This window comes from Corythoichthys intestinalis, chromosome 2 (assembly GCF_030265065.1).
Source record: "Corythoichthys intestinalis isolate RoL2023-P3 chromosome 2, ASM3026506v1, whole genome shotgun sequence".
Lineage (NCBI taxonomy): Eukaryota > Metazoa > Chordata > Actinopteri > Syngnathiformes > Syngnathidae > Corythoichthys > Corythoichthys intestinalis.
In genome coordinates, this window is record NC_080396.1 from 50,173,111 (window position 1) to 50,186,518 (window position 13,408).

Sequence of the window (13,408 nt, forward strand, 5' to 3'; positions counted from 1 at the left end):
TAAAAAAATACTAAATAAGTTTGGCCCGCCGACTGAATTAGTATGGTTTATTGTCATGACAACGTTTTCTGGATTAGAAAAGAATTCTATTGTTGCAGCCTAAAACAATATTTGCATACGTGAAATGACACAATGAGAGCATCTTCCCCTGAGGCTTAGACAGCGAGGAAGGCACAAACAAGTACAAAAGGGGAAAGAAAATGAGTATTCCATTAGTACTTTATGCTCGTCTTCACTGGCGGACAGTTAGTCACTGTTGTCTTGCTCGAATTTAAATGAGATCCTTCGGGTGTAAACGTGCACAGACACAGCCAACGCACAAAGATACACACACGTAAACAAACTTGACTGACATTTGCTAGTCCTGCATTTACCTTGGAGACTGTGCAGAGGATCCACATACTAGTACATAGCTAATGGCAGACTTATCTGAGATACTGGCAGGTCTAACTTCATGCAAACATTTCTTGAATAAATCAGGAATATTTACTTTTGATCAACATTTGAAACTGTATGTTTAGGTAATCTTGAATCACAAGGGACTCGCGCAGCACAACACAATTCATCAATAAGGTTGTAATTCGAGATGTGCGTGCAGCATTTTTATGAGGCATATGTAGAAAGTTTTATTTCATATTCCTGTCTGGTATAAACCTAAGCATTTAAGCATGGTATGACTCACTAAAATCTGATGTACAGTGTAATCAGCATAACATACATATTTTAAGATATTGATTAATTCAACTGTATATTAAACATGCTGAACAAAGCAACAAAAACTAAAATATATAGGTCCAATACTCCAAATCATGTAATATGTTTGCAAGTGAAGTGGGAATAAGTTAAAACCTAGTTCAATACTACCACTTCATCATAGCCTGTGTAATCATGCCCATCAATAAGTGCAATATGAACCCCCCCCACACCCACCCACCAATATATATACATATATATATATATATATATATATATATATATATATATATATATATATATATATATATATATATATATATATATATATATATATATATATATATATATATATATATATATATATATATATTTTTTTTTTTTTTTTTTTTAATAATTTTTTCCAAGAGGTGGGAAAAAAATCATAATTTTTATTAACTATAAGGTGATCTTTTTTCTCATATTTTTTTTTTTTTAATGACATTTTATTTTATTTTATTTTAGCTCTGCGGTCAAGGCCTCATTATGACATTGCCACTTGGTGTGTTTATAGTCTCTAACAGCTAGCGCGAGTGTTCCATTATGATAAATTGACAACACTTTGAGTTGTCATGTGCTCCAATGCAAATATATAGTTATCTTTGTGTTAGTGTTCCAAAAACTCTGTGAGAAGGCAAGTGTTTTTTCCATGTAAATACCAAGTTGTTGTCAAGAGAAGATCTTTTACGCCATTAAAAACAGAACCATAAAAGTCAAACCACGGATTAGAAATCTCAGCTGCCTACAAAGATTGCCAGCTGCTTCATTACAAAATTCATTCAATGCTATGCACCGGCACAAAAGAATAATTTTAAAAGGATGGATATCCACTTTTTTCTATGATGAGATGGTGCTATGCTAGCGCCAACTAGCCGTTTTCAACCAGCATTCAGAGGAATTTATTGCCGATGTATGCTCTGTCCGATGCTTGATGCCATTACAGAAGAACCGTTTAAGGCTAACTGTGGGTGTTTTGACAGCTCAGGTGCACTTTATACTAAGAAAATTATAGTAGATGACTTTGAGAATGATAAAGCATGATACAACCATCATTATGTTGCCTCGTCAGCCAGTGTGTACATTAAGTGATGAGCAGTGTGATATTCAATGTTATACAGTGGTACCTCTACCTATGAATTCAATTTGCTCCAGAACCTGGTTTCTATGTCGAAATGGTCGTATGTCGAGCGCTATTTCCCATAAGAATACATTATAATTCAAATAATTCGTTCCACAGCCTCAAAACCTACAATACAGTAAATCTTTAATAAATACTGCTGGTACAATTACAAATAGCAATTACACACAGCAAAACAAATAAATTATAAATACAAATTGGAATAATATAATAATTATTATCATTAATATTATGTAACGGATCGGGTTCTAATGTGGCGGTTGTGTTTTGCATGCTGTTCCTGAACACACCGTGTGACTTACAACAGAGTGAGAAAGGTGCAAATGAGTTTTTACTTTCTCTTTTTATGTTCTTGTTGGTATCGGCAACGGCGGCTAGTAGCCGTATTGTGTTGTACATAAAGACTGGCAAACGGAGGTTGGAGGAGGACCGTCGAGATCGTAGACGTATTGCGGCCATATCGTCGAGCCACTTCACTGATGCGCACACCAAGCTCATATTTCTCTATCATTTCCATCTTAATTTCAATGGTAAGTTGCACTTTTTTCCACCACCTGCACTAACCTTCTTTGTACCCATGTTGATTTCTCTCACAAGGAAAATTTGCCCTTCATCCAGCTTGCCGGAAAACAACGCTGCAACGTTGTCATAAATCGTTGTATTTCGAACAAGTTGTCATATGTCGAGACAAATGACGAGTCAAATTTTACGTCGGATGTCGAAAGAATCGGATGTCGATGCGATTGTATGTAGAGGTACCACTGTAATATAATTCTTAACACACCTGCATCACATTTCTATAAGGGTGTGCACACTTATCTATACATGTTATATCAATTGTTTAATTTTACGTCCATTTGCCCCACAAAGATTGTAGGTTCAAATACAAGCTCTGGCCTTCCTGTGTGGAGCATACCTTGTTTTTCTATTTGGGTTCTCCAGTTTTCTCCCATATTCCAAAAACGTGTAGGTGAATTGAACGCTCTAAAGTACTAGTGAAAATGGTTGTTTGTTTATTTGTGACCTACGGTTGGGTGGTGACCAGTCCAAGGTGTACACCACCATGAATATACTGTATTTCATATCATGAATGCATAATGTCCACATACAGTATATACCCAATAAGCACCTATTGCATACCAACAAAACATATCAAAACATTTATTAGGACACACAGCAATATAACTACTATTTGTGAACTATCCCTAGAGTTAAAGATGCTTTGGAAAAAGAACAGTTTACTAATGCAATCTCAATTACTCATCCACAATCTCTCCAACCAGCTGAGAGGCAGACTTGAGCTGTGAAACAGGAGATGCTTGAAATGAAAGTGCAGTGCTTCATCTCTCAGAGTGTCTGTCTCAGCTATGTCACATATAATGGGAGGGGTCAGTCCTTGGTGCACAGGGGACTGTCCTCCCTATCAGACCTTGGCTTCATTTAGAGTTGAAGCATAACCATGTCAAAGTGAACCGCTTGTCAGCCACAAGGCCCTCCAGAGACCCATGACTGCATGCTGCTTTCTGTTCCTGTCTGAAACACTCTTTGTGTAATAATACCACTTGCTATATCAGAAAATAGTTTTTGTATAAGGGTTTATAATGGTTTCTGTTCTAATTTTAACTTATCTTAAAAGTGCACAATGTAAGATTTGCACCTAAATGATTAATGAAATGGCCATAATATTTCAAATAGACATTAAAGAAACACGTTTTTGGGAAATACTGTACTTTTAAAATGGATCTCAATTAGGAAGTGGAGATTTGCCCATTTTAAAATACGATTCCTGCAATTTTTTTCCTATTTGGTTTCCGTTTTCATCATTAGCCAATCGTGAGACCAGTTTCTAGTCTTTATCCTGGTTGCCACAGCTCTGTACGCCCCTTCATTTGGCATGGTTGTGCTACATTAGGGTCTACACAATGCCCAGTTCGCATGCGCATGTGTGCGAACGCATGCGCACATTGGCTAAAAACGGCGAGTACTTACAATTTTTGTTATTTGAATCTTTTATTACCTTTTCATTGCGTCAAAATACTTTTTGCATGCGTTTCCCTCTCATACTTTTAAGCATTGTGTTTTCTTGTGTTAGCTTTAAAGCAGAGTGTTGATCTGTTGATGACATTAGTCACATAGCGTATTTAAACCACTCTTATATGATTTTACCATGTTTAAGTATTTTCTTAAGGCATGTTTTAGTACATTCTTCCTGTATGCATCTAAGCAAAACAAGCTTAAAGCATGGAGTAGTATTTTGGGTGTCAAATTCGCCTTTTGTGGGACGTTTCGCCAGTGGAGACATTTTGATCCATTGACTGGGGGCAAAGATAAGTTTTTCCGCGTGTATATATTTAGTCAGTTATTAAATAAAAATGGATGGAGCAATTAAATTGTCTTTTGGATGCTGTCAATGCTTAATCAAATTATATATTTGTTTGCCAGTGTGGTTATAAATTGAGAATAGTAGCCCTCCCTCCCTTCGGCCATGGTGACATAAACCTCGTATAACAGCTGTTTTAATCGTCATTACTAAATGTTGGCATTATTACATTGAATACATCTTGCATGAAAATTAAAAACTTATACCGTCTACAGAGGACTTGTCGCTTGCCACTTAAAGTTTTTTTCCAGCAGGTTCTCCAATGTGAAGCGGTAATCTGGCAACCCGAAGGAGGAGGATTTTTTTGTGATAGTCACTATTTTAATCTAGTTGCAGTACCATTTTTTGCCATCAATCCTACATTGTGCAACCTTAAACCAAGTAAGCATCTGTTGTGTATCATAAAATTTACACTAGAATTTCCAGGTTTACATAAGAGCTGTACACCAGTGTGGGATGTAAAAAAGCATAAATGCTTTGTTGCTGAGCTTGAGTCGATTTAGGTATGTGATTTTTACTATAACTTTCGTCACGAGGTGTATAGTGGCTCCTAATCTGAAATGTTAGGGAAACAAGAAAAAAAAAATAGGGGAGCGCAATCTGAATGAACTTGTAAACTCACATTTCCACAAATTTTTACGATATCACTGATAAATGTGATAAGTGTGGGGATCAAGATTTTGTATTATTCAACAATATTCCCACCCCTCCAAAACAAAACAAGTGGAGCAGATAAAAAGTTGAGTTGCTGTGTCAATACTTAGAGGGTAATTTAGGGGCATTCTGGGGCCATATTTTGCATTTTTTTCCCCTCAAGAAAATGTAAATCTACCCCATACAGAACAATTGCTGACTTTGATAAAGAGTTCCATAATTTTAAATATTTCATTCATGATGGCGGCAACAGACAACATACGAGATGTATCGGCCAGTTCTAAATTAGGGCTTACAATTGTAGCTTATTTGGGGTTGTCATTGTAATGTCAGAAAAAAGACCATCATTTTTTATTTTTATTTGAAGGTAGAACAAATGCTTATTGCTGAGATTACGTTTTGTCTCCCAGTCTAAGGTTTTTTTTTAGAACAAATTATATCAAAAAGAATGTAAACTCGTTAAATAGACACCTAAACACATTCTCCTATGGTAGACTTGGGCTTATAAATATAGAGCACTGTCAAGTTAGATATGGCTCCACAAAATTCTCCCTCATCCCTTCAGCGCTCTTATCTAGACAAGAAAAGATTTCTCACCATTGCTACAACTGTCGTTCCTTTTTTAGCAGCGTTTTGACAGCCCGGAAGCTACAGATTCTACAAATGAATGCATTTGCACTGAATGTCTTATCTTTGTATTGGGCAGATCAATACTATCTTCCTGTCATTACACCTCGTAGTCACATCAGTTGCTATAAAATGTGGCTGAACCTCTATTTGGACAGAATTTGCATGCTTATAAGTGAGTGGTTCCAATAAGGCCAAATAATGGGCACACACTAAAGAGCAGTCAATCCACAGCCATTCAGTAGGTTTTTGCCAATACCCTGTCCTTCAGTGTCCACTCTGTATGAAACTCATAATGGTCAAAGGTTCATGCAGTGACAATCTACTGCCTTCTCATTAGTTAAATCAGTTTCTTCCTCTGCCTGTCTTGACACAAATGTGCAGATAACAAACCTTATGGGGTTATTCTGGGATGACAGTCGTTATCTTGTGAGTGCTTCCAGACCCGCAGTGAGCGGCGTGGTCAGAGCCTTATTTAAGCTGGCTCTTGTTAGCATGAAGCATGAGTCAAAATGTCATGTATCATTCTAATCGCAGCAGCAATTTAATCTGCAAAATGAGTTTCTTATTATAGATGTCTTAAAAGTATGGACATCTGGCTTTAGATGAAAATCCTGTTTTGGATTGTATGATTTCTGCAGTATTTATCTGTCTTAATTCAGAACTGGAATTTTCTGGTGACTGGGGTTTTGCCTTGACTTATAGTGCCTCATATTATTAGAAGGCTTCTATTAGGACCATAAATCTTTCTGAATGGTTGTTGGCATAGTGGAGAAACACTTTGGCAGGATATTAACTTGAGCTTTTATCCCATCGCTTTCACTGGATGAAGGTCACACTGTATCTGCAAAATGAGTTTCCTTTCGATAGCTCGCTTTCATCCTTGCTTTTCTCCCATCCTCCACAGGCAGAACATGAGTCAGAGAATCTGACACCTCGCAGGGCACAGGAGGAGAGAGGAGATGGGAGGAGGTCGTGAAGAGAGAATGGTAGCAAACTGAGAACTATAGACGGAGTAACGGGATGGCTGGAAGGAGTGAATGAGGAGTGGATCAATAAGTCACTGAAAGTGGTAACCTGAGACATTGGTCCTTCTTCCATCAGCTACAAGACACTGAATAAAAATGGCAATTAAAATCATCTACTTTCAAACGGTGCCCGAAGCTCTTTTCACGACTGCACCATAAATCACAGGTGAAGACCCTTTCTAGACAGCCGCATAATTATCATGTTTATAGCATCACAGGTTGGTGGTGTATAAACTTGACTTTGACAGTACCGTGCACTTTGGTATTACGTAAGCTCCAAAACAAACTGAGCACAAACCCAAAAATAGTGTGGTCCCAGTTAAATATTTCAGGCACTCGGCAGCTGAAGGGGGTGATAAAAAGCTTCTCTTGTCATTGGTCCTGCACACAAAGACCCACTAATGCAGATGGCTAGTTGAAAGAAAGCTGTGTAATCCCCACGAAAGGCAAATGCTGTCATGAGGGTAGTCTTTTGCCATTCCGTTTTTATTTGATTCACTTTTAGCACGGTCCGGACTCCATAAAAGCAGCTCCTTCAGGGGAGGAAACCAAATCCCAACTCTCATGAGGAAAAAAAAGAGGAGACAAGGAGTGTCATGTGGGCCGCTGGGTCAAAACAGCAGCTCTTAAAACAGTGTTATCTTTTCATAGAGAGGATGGCCCGTGGCGCTGTCAGCCACCGGGTCAGACTTAAGAACAGCAGTGTGGGTCACGATGCTTTTCAAATAAAGAGGCCTTTCATTGCTCAATAACAAACACCATCACAAAATGATCTGCACTGTTTGCGAGCGCTGCGAGATGACAAGCCAGTGTTCATGTGACTGGATTCTATGCACGCCCTTCTTGGGAAGCTTATTTCATGCTGCAACACAGAGATAAGGAGTGCAGCACAAAGATCTGTTTCACTCGACAAAGTGGGAGATGGTGAGGAGCAATGCCATGAGAGTCAGATGTTATTAGATAGCAACAAGCACAGGTTAATTGCACAGAGGCAGGTTAATTGCTACACATCATTTATCCAAGAGATAATAGAGGAAATTAATTTGTATGGTAACAAAGCTCCTGTCACAACAAGATCTATATTAAATTCTTCAGTGACACTTCATAAAGACAAATGTTTGTGAGGTGTTCTGCTCATCTCTCACGTAATTTAGCAATCATTTAATATTGATTTGGACTTAAGGCATCAATACTATGAATAAAGCTACAGTCTATGTACTGTATTTAGCAGCGTTAACAGTTTTGCTCCCCTGCACTGTTACGATTCTCATCAGAGGAGAATGATATTGTGCTCTCCCTCTCTCTCTGCAGAATACTTTTATGGAAGAGAGCACTGGTATCAGGCTGCACTTATGGATTTTAACTGTTTTACAAAAGAACCCTTATTTTACAATAGACCATATACTCGCAGGGGGCAATAACTTCCTTCCATTTCTAGATTTTTGACCAATAAATACTAACATAATAAATGAAGTTGCCGGGGTCAACTGTTCCTGTGTTTTCTTCTAAACTCTTTTTAATTATTCTGTAATGAAGATACATGTTGTTCTAACTGGATCCTTCAAAAGGATTTTTGTTGTTGTTTTTTTAAAATGGTTTTTTAGAACTAGGGAAGTCATCAGTGATTTTTATTTCTAATATTTAATTTCATTGTTATTATTATTATACTGCAGTTTTGTTTCCCCTATACATAAAAGATTGTGGCGCACCGCCACACAAAAATAAAAGCAGCCACGCCTTGAAAATTAGATTTTTATTTTTATAAGATTTAAAGATACATTCTATTTTATAATTTGTACAATTTAGCAATATGTCTAAATGAATATATATTCCTCGTTTATTTATGCACTATTTGTCAGAAGTCATCTGAATTAGCACATCATATACAAATTGTTCCTTCATACACTTTATTTTGAAAATCACATCGGTCCTCCTGTTGCAAGCTTGTGCTTCACTATGTTGGCGCGGAGCTGGAAATCGGGAGAAAAATCACCAGAAAGGTATTTCAAGTTAATTAATGTAATTCTGGTTTAAGCCTGTGAAAACGACCTCAATATTGACATTAACATAACGTTTAAGTTCTTTATGGCGTGTGTTTGACCCAAATCGTCGCGCCGTAACATAGCATTTGTTTGTTGCTGATGTCACTGGTTGTCATTTCAGATTCAGTATTTTGAAGTATTTAGAAAAGATCTAAGTAGTGAGGGTCCGTTAACAGAAGGACTACTATTTTTGTGTGCAACATAGTACGGATTAGGGCCAAATAAAGAAAAACACATAAAAAAAGGGCTACGAGATGTAAGTTGTACTGTTGCTACGAGAGAACAATTTTACGTACATGTACCATAGCTGAGAGCCATGACGAAGCATTAGTATAAATCTTTATATTGATTATAATGTGATGTAGATTAGGCAAAATACAAAGGATTTCCTTATCTGTTAAAACGATTCCAAACCACAAGATGCCTTCGATATTGTTGATTTTAATAGAGGCAGCAACATGCAATGTAAAGTACGTAGCTGCTTATTCAGCTACGTTAGCCCTACGTAAGAATACGATTTTTATTTTTGTACTATTAATTCGACATTCATTGTCGTAGTATTAGTTTGACTTTTTAAAAGTCGTATTATTACGTAGGGATAATATAGCTGAATAAGCAGCTACATACTTTATGTAAGAGCGTTGCCAAATCAACAATACCATAGGCATCTTGTGTTTTAGAAATACAAATAAGGAAATATTTAATATTTTGCCTCCGCTACGTGAAATTATTGTCCATAGAACGATTTATATTATTGATTTGTTGTAGCTTCCAGCTAAAGTACATGTACGTAAAGTGCTTAGCAGCTTACAGCTGCATTACCCCTACATAATAATACGACTTTTTTTCTCGTAGCAGTAGTACGACTTTAATCTCATAGTCCTTTTATTTATTTATTTAAAAAAAATAAAATATTTGGCCCTAATACTCCACTGTAAATGTAGACCGTAACGTGCCGAAATATTTCATTAGCCCGGCTAATGAAATATTTTAAACAGATCTTTCTTATGGTTCTTCTTGGAAAATATAAATATATGTTTTTTTTAAAATTCTCATTTGTCATGATTGAAGCAATTTCCCCATAGCGTGACATGGTGGGGCTGTCCGACTCTGATGCATCCCACCACCACAGTTTCAAAAAATCCTACGAGAAACCCTGTACTGAAATTACTCAAAGACTGATATTTACTGTATCTATTTAATATTTTAATGTCAACCGTTGTCTGTGAAGCTCTTTAGGATATTTTGGTGATTTAGTATCAAACAAATAAATATGACTTGAAGTAGTTACAGCATACAGTTTGGTTCTAGTCTAACTGATTTCCCAGATCTGTTCTTAATCAGGAATCTCATAATGCTCCCCAAATTGCTGACCTGAATGAGCATGTCAGGTCTGAAATTTGGGGGAATTTGTTAATTGATTTGATCTTCACATATCAAGGTGAAGACTGATTATAACTTGCACAGCCCACCTAGCTGCAGAGAGCAGAGAAATGGGTTAGCAGTATTAGTAATGTTTCCTCCCCTCCATTGCGCCGCATAGATAGCATTAGCGGTAGCCAGAGTCTTGCATACCACCGTGAAATGACACAGAAAAGAGTAATAACATGAAAAACCGTTGGAGGATCCTTGCTGAGGAAATATGGCGACAATCTAGGCTCAGTTTCTTTCATTGATATAGAACAATAGTGGTGATTACTGTACATTACATTTGATAGCACTGTGATGTGGCTTTTGGAAGGAGCGGCTCTGCCACATTAATGTCAACAAAGGTTCATTTCTTCTCCATTTCAACACGTGTTTCATGACAGGCTTAATAGAACACCATTGACAAATTTGTGACGAATAAATGAAAATTAAATGAAATTGAATAATTTCCCATTGCACCCTTGATGAGCTCTCGTGGCCCTGGTAGGGAATCACAATTTTTAGAAAATTATTGGCAGCTTCCGAAGCTGGAGCTGCACATGACAGGTCTGGCTTGTGTTATTTATGAAGCCTCTCAGTCCCAGCCCTCACTCTGCAGCACAGAGGCAGGTGGGGTTTCATTATTGAAGATGCTCTTCCAGTTCTTATTAGATCTCCCTCTCTCAGAGTGCATTACGGAATTGCATTTGGACAGAGAGGCAGCATTGCAAGAGCTGCTTTGAAGGCCTGGAGTGCATCTTAACAATGCGTGTGCAACATTAAATGACAGCTTTTTTTCCCAATCATTCTCAAATCAAGCAGTAATAGGTGTTTGAATTCATTCAGCTTGCAAAACAACGTATCTTTTTCGTATTGATCCCCGTGTTTGCGTGTGAAGATACATGTCGGGGTATTTACAAAAAGTATTTCATTTGAAATATTTGGGCCATAAATGCTGACAGTCCCACCATTAGATGTGTGCAATTTTCAGACGTGTCCTACTTCTTTCCACTTTTGTTTGAGTGCACATGCTGCAGGCTGGCTGTGTATTTGCAAGATTCATGAGTATCTTCAGGCTGTGAGGACCCTGATTCTCTGAATCAGTCAACTAGTCCACTCCCAGGTGTTTATTGATTCTGTTTTACAGACTCAAAGAGCAATACTGTGAGCCACCAAAAAAGAAAATAAAAAAAAAAAATAAAAAAAAAACATATATATATATATATATATATATATATATATATATATATATATATATATATATATATATATATATATATATATATATATACTAGGGCTGTCAAAATCATCGCGTTAACGGGCGTTAATTAATTTTTTAAATTAAACACGTTAAAATATTTGACGCAATTAACGCACATGTCCCGCTCAGACAGTATTCTGCCTTTTGGTAAGTTTTACAGCAAGGTTTTTTGTACTGTCTAACAGCGAACTCTTGTGGTCGCTTTGCGACATGGTTTATTGCCTTCTTGCCAGTTCAATATGGCTGCATGACGTCTCGGGCTGACGCCTACGTTGTAATGTTGTGCTTATATGATCCTTGGACAAGATTTGTCCGTAAGTATGGTTGTTGTAAAGAAAGTACATATTATGTTAGTAAGCGAAATGTTATATTTTTTGTATGAGACGCTTTTTGTTTATGTTTAGTGAACCTGTATAGCGTGCTAAGCTAACGTTGTTGCTAATGCAATGCTTGTGTACTTTTTTTTTTGTAGTTTCACTACGGTCTATAGAGGACAAATGTTTGAGGCCATTTTGTTAATAAATCAGGTGAAAAAGGAAGAAATCTGATTATTAAGGCGTCGTTCACTAGCTGTCTAGCTTTGGAAAAAGTAGACGCTTCGGAGTGAGGACAGCATAGACAGATTTAAATGACAGTAGAGTGAAATGCCCACTACAGTCCTTATGTACCGTATTTTGAATGTATATATCCATCTTGTGTCTTATCTTTCCATTCCAACAATTTATTTTACAGAATATATATAATTTACAGAAAAACATGGCATATTTTATAGATGGTTTGAATTGCGATTAATTGCAATTAATTACGATTAATTAATTTTTAAGCTGTAATTAACTCGATTAAAAAATTTAATCGTTTGACAGCCCTAATATATATATATATATATATATATATATATATATATATATATATATATATTTAAAATATTATCCTTCCATTATTTGTATCGCTTATCCTCACGAGAGTCGTGGAGGTGCTGAACCTATCCTAGCTGACCATGCGCACGAGGCGGGATACACCCTGAACTGGTTGACAGCCAATCGTAGGCCATGTATACACACTAACAACAATTCAAGAATACATTCACTCGTAGGAAAAACTTAGAATGTTCCATTAACTTACAATGCATGTTTTCAAGATGTGAGAGGAAACTCATGTACACAGTGAAAACTTAATGCAGGCATTGGAAGAACACGTAAACTGAGAACAGGAACGTGCATAGTGGGCTTTGTTCATCTTGAGTGCTCTTAACTGGTCTTCTAAATATTAGGACCAAGCCCAACAGTGAATAACGAAAATACGCAAATACTGTAAATGATCCTTGCCTATAGTGATTATAATTGCTCATAACATTTACAAAAATATGACGATTCTTAAATAAAAAAATAAAAAAAACTTCCATAGCATCTCAAACGCTTACATAAATTCTGAAACTTTGCTTTATGTTTGGATACCCTTAAAATAATGCACAGTTAACAGCTTTTGGCAAAGCACAACAACATAGACAATGCAAAGTACCTGTATATGGTTGACAAATAAAGCGAGGAGCTAGCGCTTTATTTTTATCCTGGCCTTGATACCATATTTAGACCTTGTAGAAAACTGCCTATTGCTACTTATAATTGGAAAAAGTAAAAAAAAAAACTGATTAATGTCAATATTAAACACTTGTTTCTTTTTTTTTTCTTTTATAAACCTCTATAAATGTTGTCATTTTTAAAATAATAACTTCTTCAATATCCCTACAAAATCTCAATGTCCTATAATTGTTCAGCTATTTTTAGAGCTTGCCTGCATGTCTACATGCGTACCATGTTGGTAATCACTGCTGTGGACATATTTGCCAGGAGGGGTAGGGGCTTGGGGGTGGGGTTATTTGGGGCACTTTACTGGCCATTCAACACAAACAACAGTCTCTTGCCTTTTGCTGACAGTGAGTTTGATGAGTTTTTGGCATGTTTGGCAAGAGTAACCATCATTTTTTTTCACTTAAAGATACCATACATAGCCTACTTTAATATTTTGCCCCCAAAATCTAAAATCACTTAATGCCCCCCCCCCCAACTTACACACACAAGTAGGTAAATTAGGAAAAGCTTAAACGCAAATACGCGGGGGTCTCCTGCATGTGTTACAAGA

At 36.8% G+C, this 13,408-nt stretch overlaps 1 protein-coding gene across 1 annotated transcript in view; it reads right to left on the minus strand.

Annotated features, from left to right (window-relative positions):
• The window catches only part of pcbp4 (poly(rC) binding protein 4), a 66,379-nt gene that overhangs the window by 51,868 nt on the left and 1,103 nt on the right, over nucleotides 1-13,408 (minus strand). The gene's annotated exons all lie outside the window — the stretch shown is intronic.